The sequence below is a fragment of the Aphis gossypii genome, chromosome 2 (assembly GCF_020184175.1).
Source record: "Aphis gossypii isolate Hap1 chromosome 2, ASM2018417v2, whole genome shotgun sequence".
In the NCBI taxonomy this organism is placed as follows: domain Eukaryota; kingdom Metazoa; phylum Arthropoda; class Insecta; order Hemiptera; family Aphididae; genus Aphis; species Aphis gossypii.
In genome coordinates this window covers 25,947,226-25,971,848 of record NC_065531.1, presented here as the reverse complement: position 1 = coordinate 25,971,848, position 24,623 = coordinate 25,947,226, and the positions used below count along the sequence as shown (strand labels likewise).

At 23.7% G+C, this 24,623-nt stretch overlaps 1 protein-coding gene across 9 annotated transcripts in view; it reads left to right on the top strand.

The window, feature by feature from the left end:
• Positions 1-24,623, top strand: part of LOC114128687 (G-protein coupled receptor dmsr-1-like) — a 97,094-nt gene that overhangs the window by 18,556 nt on the left and 53,915 nt on the right. For 7 of the 9 annotated variants that reach the window (XR_007604012.1, XR_007604011.1, XM_050200656.1 and 4 more), the window contains exon 2: positions 17,024-17,082. The gene's annotated coding sequence lies outside the window, so the exon portion shown is untranslated. Of the gene's footprint in view, positions 1-13,380; positions 14,020-17,023; positions 17,083-24,623 lie in introns of those variants that run through there. The other 2 variants (XM_027993260.2, XM_050200654.1) reach the window with 1 other exon arrangement.

Here is a 24,623-nt window from a genome sequence, read left to right as displayed (position 1 = left end):
TTTTTAAATATTAAATGTAATGGCATTTTTGTCTTCATGCAACAATAAATAACATAAAAATTAAATTTTTAAAACCAACACGGTTGAACGAAAAACGTACTAGAGTTCCTACATTAACATTATTTCATATTTGTATTCAATGTATTTACTGTTTATATGATGTTTATACAATTAAAAATGTAAACCTATGATCTTGATACTATGTAAGAGTGTAAAACAGACTTCAAATATAAATAAAACTAATAAAATAATTTAAAAAAGAATATATATATATATATTGTTATATTTTAAAAACTCTGGTAATAGCAACAAAAATAAAATAAAATATGTATTTATAAAAATCATTACCATCTTAAGGTAATCCAATTTCAAACTCAAAATAATTTTTTATTAGCAATAATGATATTTCAGTTGCTTTTATTTATAAAACACTTTTCAATAGTTACTAGTTGTTAAATATTAAATTGTGTATGTAGGTACCTATATTTTTTTAGTTTATAATACACAATTAATTTTTATAAAAAAATTAATTTTGTTTAAAATTCAAAAAGTTTTTGGAAAAACTTCAATTTTATCAAATAAATAAATACAAATTCTACTTATTTTTTTCCGTTCTTTATAAAATGAATTCAATTTTAAACATTTTTTTTATCATGATTTAAGCTTTACATTTGTATAGCTCAATTTAGGTTATAATAGTTTGATATTTACTTGAGAAAGATTAATGATAAACGGCATCATATGTTGTTTACCATTTTTTTTACTGGATATTAATTTTTTTTTTATTGAAAATAAATAATTACTAATTAACGATTACACTACATTTAATTAATGTCTGAATTCACATTTTTTTTTTTTTTTTAAGTCAGAAATCAAACAAGAAAGCTTTTTCTCAAAACCGATTTGGTTCATTCACACAGTCAATCTAAACGTTTTTCTTGCACCATAAAGCTATCCTTTTGGGTTGTTTCAGTTGAACGAACATTTGACCAACAGATAATGGTCATTTGTGATATTAAATTCTTACTTGCTTTATCAATTGATAAACGAAATTGAACTATAATTTATAATTTACTACTGTTGGACAAAATAATATATCTATATCTGGTTTCAATGAAATCTATTTTAATGTCTACTTTATATTAAGTATATAAATCATTAGGAACTTAAAAATATATAAATTTATAAATGTAAAATATAACATTTGGATAATTGTTATTAATAATAAGTTTACTTGTATATATTTTTTAATTTATAGTTTTTACTTTTTATTACTGTAATTCTGTAATGTTATTATACCTATATAATACTATTTAGAAAAAAAACTAATTATGGAAGATTATAATAGTAAAATACTAAGTTTTTGTAATAAACAATAAATATAAATATAATATCAAAGATTTGCATTGAATACCTATATACATGGCATTTGTCCTCCCTGGCTTTCCAAAAATATGTTTTTAATTGAATATTTTAAGATAAATTACTATTTATTTTATAACAAATCCTAACATTGCTCCTCCTAGAAAAAATTTCAGTGGGCGCCTATGAAACTATGCACATACATTATATAATATGAAATATAAATCATAAAAATATTATAAAAACCGAGATAAATTAATTAATTAGATACATTCGATACATCTTGAGTTCAATCCTTGAGTGTGTATAGTTGATTAGAGTGTTCAATGGATTGAACTACTATAAAAAAATAACCCTAAAAATGTTTCTTAAAAATAAAATATTATTTTAGTATTTATTCTAAATATATAATTTTCACATTTTAACAGTAATATAAATTAAGTATGTATTATCACAATAAATATTTAGTGAATTATTCATATTAATAAAAAATTCTATAGCCGTACGAATTGTAAGTTCTTTTATTCTTAATTTAAATTTAAATAGTTCAAAAGGAGAATTATTACAATATATCAGTTAACAGAATTTTTGGTAATTGTGAGGTTCAGTTTAAATTTTAAATGTGTTCTACTATTATGATGCCAATTCCATTTTTTCCATTATTCCAGTGATATACGAGTATCATTAGTCGAAAGTCTAGGTTTGTATCATTTTAAAAACTTTTAAATATTATCATCCTAATATATGCATAAAAAATGTAAATGTTATATTATTATTTAAAAAATATATACAAATATGTTTTTTATGCTAAATTATTTTCTGACCCTAAAAATATGTTTTTATAGTATGTAAAATAATTTCCTCTTTAAATTCCATGGATTATGACCAGAACACATTTATTACCCGTGCTCTTAGTCGACATAGATAAATATAATTATATAACGTTTCAACAAAAGTGAAAATGTATGTTTATTTATGTTTGCCTAATACGTTATTGATTAATATTTCGATGATAAGTTCGCATTTGGAGATTGATGTATAGTGAAATCAAAATTAACATTTTAGATAAATTAATTACAAAAATACATAGACTACTTGTTATATACACATAAAAAAAAATTATGAAAATATTTTAGATCCTAAACAGAGTTAATAATAAATCATCGGTTATAATATATGATACTCGCGTGTATGGTTGTTTTATTTTTTTAATCTGTTTTTGTCTTATTATTTGTTGATATTGTAGTAGGTAATGTGAATGATTTGTTAAAATAAAATATTACCTAGTACCTATGTACAGTAGATTAATATTAATTGTGAAGTGTACCACACTTCAAACTATCTACTTGTGATAAAAATACAGAATTAATAAAAATAACGAATTACCTAAAGTACCTAATGAATGTTTTAATATACAATATTTCAACTAAATCATAAAGTGTTTTATACTGAAGTACAACGCATAATTAAAAATCATAGATGTAAAAATTAATACAATTGTTACATTAATAAGTTAAAAAATACCAAAAAATCGATTGTAAATCTTTTATCTGTGTTAAACAAAATATATTTTAAGTTTTCTTACTAAATTAATATTTTACTATTTATAATAATTATTATTTTATATTTTATATTATAACTACAATTTTTCATGACTTATGTGTCGTACAAAAAGTTTGTAATTATTAAACAAATCGAATATAGTATGATACAGCTGTAGTGTGTGCTTGGAAAATATATGTGTTTATTTAAAAACAAAAACCCGGACCCGAATCATTACTAAAAGCATACTCGAAAAGACGTCACATACGCCACCACCAAAATTAACAATATGAATTTATATTTCAACAATACATAGTACTGTCACTACTGAGTGCTTTTTAAATAAAGAATAATAATTGATAACTCCTTTAACAATTGATGTATGTGAAAATTGTAATACTATACAATATGGGGGAATATATTTAATCCATATTAATTTTGAATTTTAATAAAATAGTGATATCACTAAATATCACATGTTGAAATAATAATAATTAATGCACTGAAAAGATATGTTATTAAAAATTATAATTCTGTAATTTCAAAATATAATATAATATAATTTTATGAATGAAATGATATTTGAATTAAGTACAAAAATAAAATATTTTATACAATCACGCTTTTAATCTGTGACTATATTTATTGTATTTTGTGATATTATATTAAATCTTAAAATATACTTAATGTGACATATGTATATATAAAAAGCTTGGTTTAATAAATACTTGTTTAATTCTAAACCTCATTATTTTTCAAAAGACTATTTTAGGGAGTAGCATTATAATTTTTTTATATAATATATATATTGCTATTATTTAAAATATTTTATTGTTATCTGGGAGGGATTTTAAACGTATTCAGTTAAAAGTTTGAAACAATACAAAAAACAAAAAAATGCGATAATAAATCCACATTGTATTTGGGTACTTAACAGTTGACGTATATATTTTAACTTTATATAGAACACAGTAGAGTCCGTAGATTGGTCCTCTTGTTATCAATTTAAATGCTAAAAGTGAAAAAACGAGTTATCCCATTGAATTTGTGGTAGCTGAGGTGTAGATAACAATAAACATAATAGGTAAGTTTTAATAAATTTATTAAAATATTTTTTAGCTTAATTTATTATTTATTAATATTATTTATTGCGTCTGAAGGATTAAAAATATATATTTATAGCTTTGTAAGTATAGACTATCAATAATCGTGAAAATAAATGATTTACTTATAGGTGTCAAATTTATGAAAAATGTTCATATTGAAAAAAAATATAATGTTTTATTATATTATTTAGTTTATTGTGATAAATACGATAGTAGATACCTACATAAAAAGAAAATGGGTGTAGAAAAAAAATCGAAATCACTCCTTCACAGGAAAAAAGTCTAATTTCTATATTGACTGTGATGGATTTTTCATTTTTTCCCAGATAATTTAAGGTAGAAAAAAAAATAATGAAATTAATTATTTTAATATTGTAACTACGTAGAAAGTATTTTTAAAAAATTAATCGTCGAAAAATGTTTAAATTAGTGAAACCATTCAAAAATGAATTACAAAAAAATACCAGCATTGCAATTGTATTTCTTTTTCATAAATATAATATAATTAATAATTATTATTATAATATAAAAATGATTTTAACATAATACATTATTTTATTTTTGTTGGAGGAACAATCGATGCGGTCAATGCCGGTCGTTGATCGCTATAAAAAAATTAGATCATTGCAATTAAAGGTATACGCTGTACTAGGTATACATATCTAATGTTATTATGTCCCTTCGATTAGCTATATGTTCTGTACTCTATACATGCATTTCACGTAAGAATCGTATTTTATTTAAACGAAATACTACCTATGCGGGCAGTTACTCGAAGACTTCCCGCTGATCGCTATACTATATAAGCACTGAAGCAGACATACTGTGATAAAAAATAAACGGGTTTCATCTACATACGCTTTACGCCGAATTTAATACTTAATATATATATAGTTAATATGTGCGCATATTATGTACCTCGCAGGTGTATATAATAATAATGATAACGGTTTTCAAACAGATAGGATAATACAGAACAAACTATTTTATATTAATATATAGGTATGTATATTGTATATACTACAAAATTAACATAATTTATTGAACATTTAAACTAGAATATGTATATTTAAATTATATAAAATGAAAATTTAACAGTACGTGCACTCACCCACAGGAGTAGTTAATAACTTACACTGACGTTATTTGATGATTTTAAGAGTACTAGATAATATCTAATATATATATTTAAATTCCAAGTGGAATGATCAATGAATTGTTTTTAAAATGATGCTTTTATTTTTCTGTCATTACTATGGCGGTTCTGCAGTTTTTAAGAGAAAAACATTGGATGTAATCAATACGTCTTCGGGAGTTCAAAAATAATAAATTTCTTATACTTTTCAAAACAATCTGGAAAAATGTATACCACTTTGCAGTACAGTACCTATTTATAAGTGTCACGTAAGTAATAAATAAATAAATTTTGAATTTAATAATATTATAATATCATTGTATAATGTATAGAAAAAACAACGATTCTGATCGGAGATGTTGGTCTGTCAGCTTTTAACACTAAGTACTTATATTAAATGATATATTTTTTTCATATTGCTATTAAAGTAATTTGTTTTACTATTTATATTATGATAGATTGTTTTATTTTTTCTAAAAACAATGCATTTGTTTTATGATTTATTAGTATTTAATTTAATTACTATATAAAATATAGAATATTTATACCATTTTACCGTTAAACAGACTGAATAGGTCTACTATATAAATAAGAATTATGATAAAATGAATTTACGTGTTTTGAAAATGTCATCGTTTTTATTAAAATTTATAATATACGTAGATAGAAATTGAAAATAAATGTACATGTTTTGTTCTGAAAGGTAATGGCAGACATAAAAAAACACACATCACCCCGCTTAAAAATTAAAAATAAGAATATAATTAATTTCTACACAAAACAAAACTATTATTTAATATTGGATAAGACGATTTAGTTTTTAGTTTTAAATTAAAAAGGAATGATTATAAACTTAACATTTAAACCAAATGTTTATACTTACAAGTATTTTTTATACATAATATAATATACTATAATATTTTTAATATATGTTGATTCTTTTTGAACTAACTATAGACTTTTAATTTTTTTATTTTTTTCTCTAAACCTATTTAAATATTGATAAAGAAATATTGAAAACCTCCTTAAAAAGTAATAGCACAAGGTTAGTCATATTTCTTTATATTTGTCTAAATAGCGAAAAATGTGCAAAATATTTTGTAGTTAATTTTTTTTTAAACTTTTATTGTTTTTATCAAAATAAATGATATTATGATTTACTAACTTAAAAACAGAAAATACAGGCATCCCCTGAGGCATTGATATAGCACCATTCCTATTCAATGTGTTCGCTAGTTACCTACTTCCAAATAACTACTCACATTATGCAGACACATTTGTCAATAATACAATTATTTTCGCTATAGATAGATTAATAATACTATTCAAACTTCAAAACCACCTAGAGATGCTAGTTACTTGGTTCAAAAAGTGTAAATCTATGTTAACTTTTCTAAATTAATCCAAATCATCTTCAATCTACGCTCTATCAAATTTTCACCAACCTGCCTAGATTGACAAAATTTAAATCCCTATTTCCACCCAAACAAAATACCTAGGATTTATCCTCGAAAAAAGCTTCGTCTAAGATCCCCTTTTAAAGGTTAAATGTCACCTAATGATTTTAACTATTAAAACCGTTATTTTGTTCAAATCTCTTTCTAAAAACAAAACGTACGATATACACAACGTTTTTACGACTTATTTGGTATTACAGTTTAGAACTATAGGCATCTATTCTACTAAGCGCTTAAATATAAAAACCATAAAGACATTCCAATCAATATGTCCAAGCTAAATAACTTTAGAATTCTAGTACATCACAAATGCCTAGCTTCATAACAAACTTTGCATTCCAACATTAACCACACTTGCCATTCTTACATACAAAAAAACCCACAAAGGGTTCAGAAACGACTCAAACCCAATTGTCAATAGTCTCGTCTCTAAACAAATTCCAGTTAACCCACCCAGACGTCTAAAAAGGAACTGATGCAGTATCCTACTCTTTCTCTTAAAAAATCTAATTTAGACTGGCACTACTAGGAGACCCCTCAACCACACTTCCAAAATTATTTCTATATTACATTTACTTATTGTATATATTGTATTTATTTTTTATAGAAGGTAAATTAACGTATTTTAAATTAAAATACATATATATTATTATTATTATTTCACAAAATATTATAAAAATACATGAAATTTTATTATAAAATAATTTGTCTCAAAAAGCAAGCTTGACTAGAAAACAAGAGTTCTAATATAAGTAAATATATATAATATATGTATATACATTATACATATAAGTGACGAGCGCGCGCGCGTGTATTAATACTAATATTTGATAATTTAAAAACGAATTCTTTATAAGTTATTATTGTTTACATTTGAAAAAAAGTTAAACGTAATTAATATTTTTCATGAGTGTCTAAAATTTGAATTTTGACAAAATTGGATATTCATATGTAATAATTAACGATTTCTTATTAAACGATTTTCCAATTTTGTTATAATCTGAAAACAAATAATCGTCAAAACTTTCTACGGAGTTACATAGTTAAAGAAATTCGCATTTTTATTTTTATTTTTTTTAGTTATTTTTCTATGATTATCAATAATAAAGTTTCACAAGATATTCAAAGTTTAAAACAAAGTTTCATATAAATAGTTTATTATTCAACCAAAAACCATAAAAATTATAAGTAAGAGCACAATATTTTTATAAATATTTTAAGTTACATCTAAACCAAATTAAACTAAATTAAACAAAAAATAAGGATTTTAAATATTATTTATTGTAATTTAAAATTATTATATGTGGGTACTTATTGGAATTTTAATGTTTATTAAATTGTATACATATCATAATGCCATTTAACGTGATTACCAAGTAATAAAAATACATTTATAATTAAATATATTTAATAACATAGTCTTAACATCGTTATTTGAATGCAATCATTTCGCATTTAATTCAATTAAACATATAAATAACATCGACTTATTTTTCAAATAAATAACTAGATTCAATTGATGCTTACTGCACAACAAAGTGTTTAAGCTCAAGGTAATCTAAATATATCTCTTTTTCTTTTGTTGACTACCCCTACTCGTATACCATACTGCTATTGAAAAATTTAGCTTTATGAGCATTTGGAAGGTATCATAAAATTTCTATTATAGAAGCCACTACTATATGATTATATCTCTAGCCTCTAAATTATTAACCAATTCGAGGAAAACGATAGTTTATGCGACAAGTACAGCCACCGTGACATGTCGAAAAAAAGTCATTGTTATCGCCATGTCGTATTCGGTCTTTGCTCAAAATGATTATATTATAATTTATAGTCCTCATACAAAAACAGTGTATTGTACACTTCGGGTGTACCGTGAAGACTTATTACTATTTAAATCAAGTAATTGAATATTATCCTATTTTAATTATTCAACCCTGGTAGGATGCTCTGAATTTAATTATTACGGTTCTCATTCGGTGAACAGCCGCAACATCAGTATTCAGGCTCATTAGTACAAAATGATAAACAAAAATTACACAACTAAGATATTAACACTATTGTGTCATATATGCCATCTAAATAATTTATTATCTATACTAAAATATATAGACATGTGTTCAAAATAGAAACGGGTTTAATCACTCTTCAATATTGGTTATGTAAGAAAAAGGGTAAATTAAAATTTAAGATATTGGCTAGTTGTATTTGATATTCAAATCTAATGATATGAGATTAACGATGCAGTGGCCACAGTCGAGATTAATAGTTGATTAGATTTTGTATAAGTATATATTATATATATTGAAGTAGTAATGTATGTAATACGTTATTTTATTTCTTACATTTCTAAATATTCTCAAATTTTATATTTTAATCATTTATTAATTTTTTAATAAGTTTTGTCCGAATATTTTTTTTTTGAGTGATATGACTTATTTGGGGGGGATAAGCCCTCCTCTATTTTCACCCACCTTAATTTGTATTCGAAAGGCATCCGAATTCCAATCACTAGGTAATGGCCAAGGCCCGAGGGTTTTTCAAATGTAGGTACATGTTAATAAAAGTGCACCACAAAACGGTGCATATGTTTAAAAAATAAAGTACTTTGTAACTCTAAATGCCATTCAAAAAGTTCGTGTACTAATAAATAAATTTTTATTTGTAAAAATAATAATAATTTAATAATTTTAAAAAATTGATGTTGTACAAATCAGAAAAAAATTGTTCGAAATGAATATTTATATTTTATTTCATAGATTCAAAAATAGTTTAAAATATATTAACTAAACAGTTATTATTAGTTTAAAAAATAGCTAGTTAGTACGTAGAATAATTAGTTGAAGTATGTATTGATGGATTCATTCAATATATTAATTTAAAGTATAAATAATTCTATAAAATAACTAGAATTTCATAATTCAAAAAATACATATAAACATATGTAAAATTGTATATTAGTTTATCACCATTAAGCACGATACTAAAGGATGACCGTCGAACAGAAAAACAATTCAAGAAGAGTTCTATACTCTTATTAAATGTAATCGAAGATTTCTAGAATTTTACTTAAATTTTATAAAAATTATGGTTATAACAAAATTCATATATTCCTTTAAAAAAATCGAGAAGTTGAAGAGGGAGTCTGAACTCACCCATATTGCGATACTCATAATATGAGTTTAATAAAAATTTGATTTGAAGTTATTTTTTTTTGTTTTCATAAAGAAATACTTAAAAAATACAAAAATCAATACTTTATAAAGAAATTAAAAATGAACGACACTTTTCTATCTTGGACCATTTTTTTTAATAGTAAACTTTAAACTAGTAAAGTCAATACTTTTTTACTTGGAAATTGAAACCAGTGTATAGTTTACTCCATCTACGCTATTCATAATTTGTCAATATCTATTGATAATAACCATTCCAATTTCCAATACATGTTTTAAGAATTGTCCACATGTTGTACACAATATTATATACTGTTTTTAGCATTTTTCATTTAATAATTGCATTTTACTCAATAGTAAATAAAAAATAAATAATTATTAACGATTTATTCTTAGTAAAACATTTTTGTGATTAGGTATTTATTATTGCTTTTGTATGATATTAGGATGTCTTAATAATATATTGCAATTTATTTATAAACAGTATGAATTGAGTTTGCTAATTACAACCTAGAACAATATGGTGTCATCGAAATAATTGATTACCCTACGGATCGAAACTTCAACTCCTTCCAACCTAGCCACAATTGGACAATTTAAACTTGAACATTATCTAAATTCAACATTAATTGCTAAGATTAATTTGGATATTTTATGTTAAATAGATAACATTTGAAGGTATTCTATAGAATTGCACACTCAAATCGTTTACTTAATAAATTGCGCTAAGTTAACTTATTTTTATGATACCTACATTAAAAACATGACTAAATAATATAAAAATATTAAGTACAAATATTGTATGACTGTTAAAAAAATTAATACAACTCTGGGTAGTTAAAATTATTATGAACCACTTATATATACGATTATCGCAATATTAAAATTATATTAAATTATGTATAATATGATTAATACAACAACAAAAAAAACTATTAACTAACATTTAATTTAACTCAATTTGTCATACATATAATGATTAATATTATATGAATTTTGTTGTGTTTTCAGTTTTCAAGTTTTTAATGTCTAACAAAAACTTTTTTGAACCACTTATTTTAACTATTTACATAGTTTACACGTTTTATTCTCAAAATAAGCCTACTTTTGAAAGTTTTAATTTTAGACTTATTTTTTTAGTAGTAAAGATATATTACAATTTATAACTTAGAATTAATAACACAGTTAATTGATACTACTGAATCTAAATAAATAATAAAACATTGTAAAAAAAAAAAAAAATGTATAATGTTCACATTTTAAATAAATTTAGAAAATATAGAAATTATGATTCTACAAAATTTTATATTTATGTAAATATTGTAAAACACTTAAAAAATAAAAAATTCAAAACGTACTTAATAAAATATTTAAGTCATTGCAATTAGTGGATATTAATATAACACTGTAAAGTGGACATTATGTATATTGTATATTATAGTTAAAAATAATAAATATTACGAAAAAAGTTGTATCTTACATAATTTGTTTTACATAGGTACTTACTAAAATATTATTAATTAATGAATAATCAATCAATAAGTTGAATTTATCTGATAAACAAAAGAATTATTTGAACAAAGAATAATTCAAAAGACATATATTATGTAAATGTTTTACATTTTTTTAATTAAATTTAGGTATAATAATATGAACAAAATACAAAGTAATGTACCTGTTTTGCCTATATTTTACGCCGTGTAACAAATTATGTGAAAAATAAACGGATATAACACCAGAAAGTAATTGTTGCTAACTCATCATATTTCTATCAAAACGCTATTGGTTGTATTCACTTCAAGTTCAGCACATAATAGTTAAATATATATGAGAATAATTCTAAGCTAAAAAATTTAATTAAATGAAGGACGATTATTAAAATATAATATGTAATATATGTTCTAATCTATTGAGAAAACGTGATTTGAGTTTTTTGTAAGTTATGTATTCGACAATTTTTTAATTAAAACTAAATAAACGATGTATGGTACTTAAGCGCACTTAAGAATAGTGTTACCTTATTTTTTATGCGATTTCTCGGAATTTTTTTCAAATGGTACAGGAGAACTGAAATGAAAAACGAGAGAGTACTTAAATTTCAGATTTTAAAAAAGTTAAACTTATAGAGAACTTATTTTAATATAAATAACAGTAATATAAAATAAAACCATATGTACATTCTATGCTCCATTAAAAGTCTAAAGTTTCACTATAAAATTCAATCATTCTTTATTTTACTACAGTAAAAAATAAATGGATTGAACGTATAACATTTAATGAAATAATATGTTGACTTATAAATGGATGTCAAAAACAAACAATTGTGTTTTACATAACATATTAGGGAACCTATTTTATTTCTTTAAATTCAAAAAAAAATTTTAAAATAATTTATAATTTGTTTGGTGTATTATATATTATATTCATTTGTATGATAAACTAATATAAGATCAAAGAACACCATTTAAATAATATATTTAGATGATAATTAATAGACCTTAAGCTGTTAAAATCATATTTTCAAAATATGAAACTCTTGATTTTATTGAAAATACTTATATTTTGTATAATTGTATGTCTTAACACTTGGAATTATTACTAGTAAAAATTATTATAAAAAAAAAAGCCCCTAAAAAAATATCATAGTTTTATTATATTACGTGACAGATTTATCGAGAAGCCCAAATACTTTTTAACCTTTAGAAGGTCAAAATAAAGTTTTCTGACAAAAGGTCGAAAAATCATGCATTTTAAACATCCAGTTTAGAAATGTTTTCTCGGAGTTTCTGCTAGTTTCGAAAATAACACTAAAAATGGATCCAGATCTAATTTTTACTTTGTATGGTGCTTGTTTATAAAGTATGAACAAACTAAAAGTTTATTTGTTTTGAACTAAAACAAAAAATATACATTTTTATAATTAAAAACAAATACATTAAAAGAAAATATTGATGAAAGCTATTGCATAAAATAATGAATGTATAACTTTACTTTACTTACATAACATATTAATGTATAAAAAATACACTGTTTATAAACAATATAATATATTCAAAGAATTTTCAATGTATTAATGTATTGTACACAATTAAATTCAATCAACTAATTGACAAATTTACTGGATTGACTTTACTAATCGTATCTATGAATAATGCATAATATTTATTCTAATAAAGGACTTAAATAGTTTAAAATGTAGAAAAAAATAAGAAGATCCTGAGTTTAGTTAGTATTCATTGTCGGAAATATTTTGTTCATTTGTTTCTTAGCGTTTATAATTTTAAGAGCCTATAATCAATATTTAATTTAAACGTTTATCTTAGAAAATACCATTAAAAATATATGGCCAACTTTTTCTATAAATTGTTTAAAATGCCAGCAATCAAAATAACGAAAAAATTCGGTTTTTTTAATGTCGATGATAATGTGGTACTATCGAAAAATTCAAATTATATTTATAATTATACTTAAAAAATTAATATATGATTTAAAACTATATGCATAGATATTATATTTTTTAATAAAATGTAATGTTTATACAGTTTATTGAAAGTTATTTTATATAAGTTAGGTTCTTTCCCTTAATAAATGATATAAATTATTATTATGTACTAAAAATGTTAATAATCATTCGTGTTATTATCTTGTTACATTTATATGTTTTAAATCTTATATTGAATTAAAACATATACGGTATATATATATAAATACAGTGGTTACCGATTATGAACTCATCACAGTCAATTGACTTATTCGCTTATTAGTCTTTACGGCCGTTCCCGATTTCAATAATTACACACAGCAACAAATCCGTCTATTAAACCCACTACACTGGTTAATCTACTCCTAATGGGGTCATTTGAAAATGAGATAGATAAAGAAAATATGATCACATAGAGAACAGTATCAGTATTTGGATATTTAATGAATTACCATTGACGAAGGTCGAAGAAGCAAAATTTACTGAAATCACAACCAAGGAAAATATCTGTGGTGAAATTCAGTTAAGACGGCGAAAATAAAATCTGACTGATGATAATGATGACGAAGAATTTGATGAGAAACTACCATTGACAAAACAGATGCTAAAAGCGCTTCAGATTCTACGCAGAGGGATTCGGCATAGATGAAATGTTGACGTATTTGAGTTATATTTAAAGCCTACGACGCAATGATTAAGAAGTTGGCCGAAGAAGGGAAATTTCAATCAACTTTGGATAGACTTATCAAAAATGCATTAGGTACCTAGATTATTACAATTTTCAATACTTTATTTTTAATCAAACGGAATTTTTTCTATTAAATACACATACATTATTTTATTATTATAGATTTTATTGCATACCTTATAGCTAAAATAATATCAATAAATTTTTTTTAAATAAATAAGTATGTTTTCATTTTTCTTTTTTTGCGTTTTTCACCCAATTGATTCAATCGATTAATAGACCAAAATGGACTAGTCCAAAAATGAGACGAATAGGTGACCATCAATAACACTAGTAGGAAAATTATAAAATAATATTCTTAAAAAACAAATAATAATAAAAAGATAATTGTGAATTGCTAAATGTACTAGGCACACTATATTATAACTACAACCAAAATGTACAAACTTAAATTCCTAATCATTAAATCGTAATAATAGGAAATCACAACAAGTTATATTCTCCATCAAATAATTATAAAAAAAATTATAATTTTAAGTTATTTCCATTTTAAATCTCATTGACTATATACAACAGGTATATATAATATGTTGAAAAAAAATTATATACTACCAGAAATTCACTTGTAAATAACTATAAATATATAATATAATTTTATAATAACAAAGTATAAATAATACAGTGCCTGATGTTATGTAGTGTTGCAGTGGGACAGTAAAATATATTTTGAAACCATTGAAAATAATACTACTATAACAGTCATAAGTGTGTTTTTTAACGACTTATACTCTACTGCTATTGCAGTAGTGATATATGAAGGTGCATTAACTTTTGAAATTAGAGATATCGCAGTACCTGTCCCAAAATGTCAAAATGTGTTAAAATGGCTTGCAAACATTTTGACACCAACAATTAAAAAACTAAAATAACACGTCTTTAAAAAATTTTTAGAGTTTTAAGTTGAATCTACTTTGTTGTGAATTTTGTATCAAAATATATTATGTAAATTGTACATTATGTGAAACAATATAATATAAATATTAGTTTTATTACTTTTTTAAGTGCTTATAAAATCAAAATTTGATGATAAATCAAGCAATGTTGTTAATGTCTTTTGCAATATTCATACGACTACTTAAGATTTAAGAAAATATCTTTCATAAAGTGCCACCAGTGATCACTTTAGAACTCGGCAATGAAGCCATATAAAACTTTTGAAACACTTAACCACTTTAGTTGACCAAAAAGTATTTTTCCGGTAACAAAATGCATTATTTTAAAACCAATATATTCTGAGATAAACAAAAAATAATATTACAGGGAAAACAAAGTTATAACTGAGTAGTTACCTCGTTCAGTTTAAAACATTAACTGAATATTTATTTTTAGAAGTATAAATTAATAAGTGTAATATACTCATGATCATGAATGATAAAATATAATTGTACTAAGACTAAAAATATATTTTTAAGAGAGCAGAAATTTTTCATCCAATAATATGTTTAAGAAATATATACAGTATTATAGTTTTGTTAAAGATAAAATAAATAATAATAATAATAATAACAATAATATTGTGAATATAATACCTTAATGGTTACTACTGTTTGAATAGAGGTAACACAGCTCTTTAGTCATGTTACTATTTGTACGCTTTTTGTAATTTTATATTTCTGTAATAAATTACAAAAAGTACATTTTTCACCAAAAAATTATAATTCTCTTGCATAGTTAGAAAAATTACATTTCTATCAAACTATTATGTTTAAAAAAACTGTAATACCTTATTAAAAAGTTATACTCTAAATAATATAATTTTTCTTAGTGTTAACTCAATTAAATGTCTCAGTATTCATTTAGACGCTAATATCTTATTAATAAAATTAAAATTAAAGTACTCTCTTCTGTGCATAGTTAATCTTCCTAACATAATTCTCACATTTAAATGTTTCTTCACTTCTCTTGTTTGACATCTTTTGGAATATTCTACGACCATCTGAGACTCGAATGAACAATAATTATATTTCCAACCAAATTGAAGTTGTTTAAAACAAATTTTTTCGTTTTATTAGTTTTTAAATTAACATTAAAATATCTCCTTGTTTTGTATAATAAAATTGTTATAACATTAAAAACATTATAGATTCACTTAAGTAGATCAAAGAAAATTATACGAAAATAACCTTTTTTGAAAAAAAAAATAAAATTAATAAATGAAATAGATTAACTTTAAAGTTAATAATTTTCATAGCATTTGGCGTTCTTGTTTATTTTATATTCCTAATACATACCGAAAAATCCCCTGCTACAATTCCACAATTAAAAATCTTTTATTTATTAATAGTTCTCTTAGTAATTATTTTAGTTTCTTTTCATTATTCAATACTTTTTATTTTTATTATTCATTACTACAATTCTTTTTTTTTTTTCCTGTTTATTGATATTATTTTTTAATTTATAAGTTATTATGCAATATCTTATTCATATATATTGTAAATTAATATTATAAATTTGACTTATATTTATCACCAAATAAATAAATACATTTTAATTTAAATAACTAACATAATATGACCTTAAGTGCACTATAGTTTTGCAATTCATTTTTAACCAATTTTGTTACAATTAAAACTTGATGGTTTCTCTGAGAAAATACTGTAACTATATCTAATTACCAGATATTATGTCCTCAAACTCGTTGCTATATTATTTTGAACTATTTTCAATCACACATTGTTATAATATTTCATATTTGTATCTTATTTATTACATCATATCAATTGAAAAACAAGGAATACAATTTTTTATCGTACTTTACGATAGAAAATAAAATATTACATTATTATCTCAAAATTAAATTACTTATTTATTTTATATTGCGCAATAATAATAATAATAATATATTTTGTATACATAATATACCAATATGATCATGTTTAACAATAACATATTGAAATGTTCTAAATGTTTTAACCCCAGTTTAAAAAAAAAAAAAAACCAAATATGTACTACATAATATTATATACAATATGAACAATAAATATTTTCTAAATATTATCAATATGTTATGTTTCAGTGAAAGCTCTCTGGTCATTTATTTTCAGTGGATAATACATTATCTGTGGACAAGCATTTGTAAGTATACTTGTTTTTTTTTTTTATTATTAACATACCAAAAAGCCTTAAGCCTACTTTAGAAATATGCAAATGCATAATTCATCGTACCAAAAAGAGATGTCATATTACTTTAGTATAATAATGATTGCACCACAATTCGTAAATAATTTTTATTTATAATTGACTTGGGCTATGTTGATGGAATTCTTACTATACAATATGATAAAAATGTATTATGTTAATTAATCGATTTAATAATATTACATATTATCCAATATTTTATAAAATAGTGTCAAATGCAAATTTGACTTTTTGTCTTCGTATGTGTCAGTGTACTACCTATTTATGACTATTGACCAGCTATGACTCTGCTTGAACACTTGTATTCAAAAAATATATAATTATAATTAAATTTTGTAAAATAAATAAATTGTAAACTTAATACATTTGTAGCTTTGTCCAGAATCTAAAGCAATTACAGAGCTTAATGGAAATAAAGTAAATGTGATAAAACTAAAATCAATCGAAGGGTAAAACCATAGTGTGAGAGCCGATAGTGACGAGTAAACGTTTTAGGCGTAACAATTTACCGGTGAAGATGAATGAGAACAATAACATACTATATCGATGAAAGGTATAGACAAACTCAAATAAAATATATGAAGTTCTAGAAAAAGCTGAACAAATATTGTTTTACAGATAATACCATTTTATTCAATTATTTGATCGAGTTTAATGGAATGTACGTAGGTTATTATTTTTATTATAAAGAATGATTTGGGATATTTTTCAAGTTATATAACGAACATCACTTCAAACACACACCCATACACAAAAACAATAAGGCTGTTTTTCATGACTTGAAATATTCAAAATATTTTATTTCCGTACTATTTCTAAAATATGTACATACATGTTTCATCACGACTTAATTGTACCTACTACAGACCTTCTTATGAAAATAAAATTATAGCCTGCTATGGGTAATAAATTACCGAGGAAAAAAAAGAACTATGTAATGATATTATATTATAGTGTTTCCCTCGAAAAAGCAATGGACTTTAAACAATATGTATGACGACAATTAAACTATACGACTGCGAATTCTACATTATTCTAGTATTTATATGTATAGGTGCGTTACGCCGGGTGGTTTTAGGTATTATTATACTGTACGTTTGCGGAATTTTTATGTTTTTCGAGACTCTATAGTCAAATGCTGTGGAAAGGCACTTAGTTGTATGTGTGTTCGTACTTGTTAAAAATTATGAAAGGTTTTGTACTAATATTAAATAAAAACTCGTGTTATTTGCCTTGCGTTTTGACCACAAATTTTTCACGCAACAAAACATTCGAAATAAAATATCATTAAACAATACCGTACGTAGGATCTCCATTTTATGACGAACACTCTTTTTTTAGGCATTTACTATTTTTGGTGAGATAATATTACACTTTACGTGTCTTAATTTTTAATAATATGAATTAATTTTAAGAATATATCCAAAATTAAGTGACGTTCAAATATTGATAACCTTTCGTTTTAAGTTAAAATTTGATAAAAATTATTTTTCAATGCGTATTGTGCTCTGTAATTTATAATTATTTTAACTAAATATAATAAAATATTATAAATTATAAGAAGATAGAAATTACTTAATGTTATACACATTTAACTATCTGATACTTGTGACACGAATCGACTTAGTATTTTAAAAACATTTATCAAGAAAGCACGTCAGTATAATTTTCTTCTTCGTCTTACACAAGTGTATTATATTAAAAATCTCTCCGTTTTCACGTATTGTTGTTCGTTATTATATTATTGAAATTAAATTAGTATAATCTATAATAAGTTAACAATGATTTATTATCAATAATTTTGACTAGGTATGTTATTGAAATTTTTTTAATAATTAATAATTATACTATAAATAACATAACTAACTATAATATATAACTAAAAACAAAAAAAAGTACAACATAAAAAGTATTATTCTTTACAAATATTATAGTAAGTAATCCCCATGAATGAAATCCGGAAAGTATTTTTTACCATGATCTACGGGTGTAAGACACAGAGAACAAATGTTTACTTATCTGTCAAATAAAACTACACACATTTCAATAAACTTACGTTTGTAAAATCAGTAAAAGTAAAATCAGTAAAAGTAAATACATTATTTAAATTATTATGTAAACCATAATACTCAAATAAAAGTTTTATCTTAAAAAAGATAGTGAACTTTATTTTAAGCAACAATGATTTTAAACATTCAAACATTTCAAACAGATTTATACTATATTGTAATACAGGTTTTGATATACTTTCTTAATTTTCACAAACCAATAATAATTGTATTAGTATTAGTGTTAATCAATCGTGTTTTTAAAACAAATATTTTATTTTCATTAAATATAAAAGGTACGATAATTAACAAGTTTGTTTTAAGTAGGTAGGCAATTTATCAATTAGTCATAATGTATTTACTATTTTTTTTTTTGTTTTTAATAAATTTAAAAACTTACTCTGTCGATAATTTTTTTTTTACTTTATTACTTATGTGTTAAAAATAGTGTTGAATAATATGTTCTGTACGTTTAGTACTAATATCGTTGAGTTAATTTAAAATTATAGAATATTAATTTTTGGAAATTATAAAATTGTTAGCTGAAAAATTATAATAACAACATTTGTACAAGAATATTTTATAGATTACTTCATACAATTAAATAATTTATTACTTAAACATTATAATAGATTAAATTAAACACAACGCAGTTTCAACTATTTTGATGAAAATTAATTAAAATAATATTATTCAGTGCATATATATATACATTAAGGGGTGTGTTAAAATGGTATGTCGAATCATAAAACTGTCCAGCGTGGTGAAATCGTCTAAATTATAAACATAGAGTTATAATTTCCTGAAATACACAAGCCGGTTAACAATTTGATGTTAACTGGACATACATAATATACACTACACAGCATAATATATATTGACGGAAACAACACATAAATTCTAAGCAATGCTTTTGATCAGTGTAAATTTATATTGTATAATAAGTAATAACTAACAAATAATAGTACATGCCTCAAGAGAGTAAATAACGTAACCTGTGCCACGGCTTTCGAATGACCTAGAAGTTATCATTATTTTATAATATTGTGTAGTGTTGCACTAATTCCCAAACGTCACATTGTAAATTTATCATTTCTCTGTATGGCCGCAGAACGTCGTTAATATATTGACACACCACTCATAGGTACAAGGATGTTCGATAAAATAAGAGTATTTTAGTATATTCACACATTCATAAAACATAGGCTCTGGGCTTACAAAAAAATCTACGGGTGTCGAAAAAATAGGTTTCAAATAAAAACAATTTTTTCTATCATGACTTTGTGCAACGTGTAAATGCGTATCATATAAAATTTAGATTTGTTCACATTATTATAGCATGATACATATTACGATATTTTCATGTTTTACCGTCTGTATTTTACTTATGCATATTTTCCAAGTTTCCAACAATACATTTTTCAATTGAAGTAAAATTTAATATATTAAGTTTAATTACATTATTGTTGTATACAATGTTTTATAAAATAAGGACATAATATTATATTTATCCTTATATTTTATTTATCTAATTGTATCTTATAATATAAACCTAATAATTATGTACATTTAAATTATGCATGATTTATATATTGTGTGTGTATAGAAAATATTTATAACTACTTTATATACTCGTACACATTTAAAATAACACAACAAAAAACAATAAGTTTCTAAAATGCTTTGTTCAATACATAAAAGTACTGCTTGAATTGAATTCTTTTGAAAATAAATTGATTGTCTGTATAATATTTCCTTAAAATATTATTTACTCTGTATATTTTATTACACATTAACAACATTCCTTAGAAATAAAGGATGTCATTATGTGATACGAAGGAACGGGAAACCACTACATAAACATCTCAAGTATAATAACCAACATAACATCTTCTCAAGTATAAAAAATCGTAGGTTAAATAGCCCCCGTTTAGATCTTTTGTTGAGGACTACGAGAAACAAAAGAAATTTTAAAGAGGATAACCTATATCAGCTTGGAAAGTAAGAACAATATTATAATGTGGGAAGTTGGAAAATTTTAAAATGGAGATACCAGATACATATGATGAAAATTGATAGCCTTGGAATATTAAAAATAAGATGACCCAAGTTGTGAAACTATTAGAATGGAAATACTGGAAATGACATATAAAAAACATATATCTTGGCGAAGAAGGAATAAGAATCATATTAAACAAACTCTAGGATAGATAGTAAAAGTGTATATACAATATATGATGCGAGAATCGTCTAAGTTAAAATTAAGATTAAATCGAGAGACACAATAATAGTTTAAGTATACATGTTGATAAAAAAATAGTACTGATAAAAAAAATAAGAGTATAAAAAATATAGAAAATAAATCAAGTGCTAAAGAAAAGGAAAACTTAATATTTATGGATGATTTAAATACTGTAGCCAGAGAAGCGAAAATAAGGAACTAAACTGGTGCCTGTAGTTCTAGAAACCAAAACGAAAGAGGAGATCGCCTAATATAATTCTGTGTAAAATACAAATTAATAATTACAAACTTACAAACACATGTTACAATCACCACTAATAAGAAAGATACACATGGAAAATACCAGGATTCATAAATAAATATTAAATCAATTATATGTCATCGTTGAAATATTTAATACGAATTTGAAAATGAAAATAAAAGTACAAAAAACAAAAATGTTTGTACGTAGAATGTAAAAAATATTCAGCTAAGAGGAAAGCAAATAAAATAAGTAGATAAGTAGATAAATTAAAGTACCTAGGAACTGAAATCAACAGTAATGGAAAGAATAAGAAAGGGATAGCAAAACGTATTTACCAAGCCAAATAATTTTTAGTATCAAATAAACTTTTTATACTTCAAAGAACATCAACTTCAAAATCAGATAAACAAATATTGATGACATATGTACGCAGTATAGCCCAGTATGGATGTGAAACATGGACATATCACTGGGAGAACGAAGAAAACTAAAAACTTTGAAATTTGGAGTTATAAAAGAAGATGGAAAATAAGCTGAATGTATTGCAGAATGACAAATAATGAAGTAGTTGAAAGAATACTAAAAAAAAAGCTATTATGGAAAAATATAGTAAAAAAGTGGAAATGAGTAGATAGGCCACACACATTGTCTGAAAAGACTGTTAGAACTAATATTATAGAGAGAAGCGTAGAAAGAAAAAATCCTATAAAATGAGGTCAAAAATGGAATAAATTCAAAAATTAGTAAATGACCAAGGACGAGAAGAATGTGACTCATACGTACAAATAAAAAGTAAAACAGAAGATTGCTTGCAGACCTATCTACGCGGATTTAAATCAGAGAAGGAAATAATATTTAATCGAATATTTATAAGAAATATCCAAGCCTCTAAATATTTTTTTTAATTGTTATCCAATAATCGAATTGTTTTTTGTTAAAACTGATTACAAACTATTGATCTATATATTATAATATATATTATACTTCATCATGATGTATTATTTTGGTATTCATAATTTTACAAGAATTTTTCATTGCGCAAACTCATAGAGGAGCTATTGTATAATACGTATTATTTATATTCTATTTATCTTTCAAAATATTAAGAAGATAATAAACATTCTTTTGAAATTGAAAAAGATGATGTATCTATTCTCTGAAGTACAAACCTATGTGTTAAAGTACCTTTCTTTTTGTATAATATTATTATGTGAAATTTCCCGTTATTTTATAAATGCTTTAGAAAACACGCATAAATCATTGTAAAACCATTATAGCACTACTTATAATCTAAAACGCGTGCTGTGTATAATTAACTATATTATTTAACTTATTTTTAATACCATTGTGTACCGATCGTTTTATCAATACTTAATGCTAATGTGCATTCGAGAGGCAGAATTTGTCTTTTCGACAAAATCCACCCAAAGCTAAAATAAGTTATCAGATCTAAAACGTTAAACGACTTTGAAGCTTTTTACCCTCTGATGCACATTAATATTCGACCTTTTTGATTGTCTGTACTTATACATATAATCTTGCACAGTAATTAATTCCTAAACTTCTTGTGATTGTTAAAATCGAGTTAAACAATTATTCAACAAATCAGATTGCAAATCGTTTAACAGTATCTACCTACTTACTCTACGCTGATAAATTATAGTTAATACATTTTGTTTAGTCAATAGCTATTTAGCAATAGTAAAATATTATAATAGTTAGATACTTAAGTATATTATGATTTATAATGTATAATTATTCAATGTATAAATTCCCGGTCTCAATAAAAATTAGTTAATCGACGGTTAAATTTACGAAAACAATAAAATGTTAAACACCATAATAATGTTCTAAATTTTAAATATTTCCAACCTTTCATTTCCAGTACTTATAATAATACATTATTAAGATCCACGATATTATTTTAATAAAATTAATATCTTACGATTTTTTTTTGCTTCATATTTTATCGGTTTTTGTATAAAAACCATCACTGATAAATGTGTTCTTTTTACGTACAATTGCAAAGTGACGGACTCGATACAATATTATTATTTATTTATTTTTTTTTTTTTTGTCAAAGTAATAACGGCAACTACTACAACAATACAGGAAACATAATGTATATGCCTGTTCATTATACGCTGAACGTACATACCCTACGGGAGATTTACGACGTGTAGTTCGGCGATTCGTTAATGGACTTCCCATAACCCCTATACTTATAATAAGGAACTCTAGTTCTTGATTCTTCCCGTTCAAGAAATATTCGACGATGTTATAGAATGCAGCAATTATTATTTTAAAGAAAATTTCATTAGTCTAGTAGTTTTGATAAACGTTTTAATATCCACTTGTTATGTTATCAAATCATACATAAAATATACATAATATATATTACAAATTATCATACTCATTTAAGTGTTACAATAGCCAATATAAAAACATACGATCAACCAGAATACGACATACGGGTTAAAAATAAAAAAAACCTACCCACGTACTACTAATTTAGTTTGTTCACAAAGGTATACTACAAATTCCTATATACACCTGCACAGTTTGAATTTCAATTTCACAGTAATACTTTTAATAATAATTAAAATATATTTTTAAGTCTGTTTTAATACATTTAAGTAAATTACTAAAAATATAATTTAATGTCAAGGATTTTTTTCAAATTAATTTCTGAAAAATTTTAATTAAAAAAAAAAAGTTCTGACAAGATATACCTACATAAATACATAATATATTAATGTATAGTACTGAAGGGCATTCGTCTCAATTCATTCATTTCGATCAAGGATAGCGGTGACACATTTATAATATTATATTTAGACTTTAAAGCACAAAATTAAGTCGACTTTATGTATTGTGGATATTCTGTAGTAATCGATAATAGTGCAACATTCAATATACGAGTACAAACTGATTGCTTGTATAC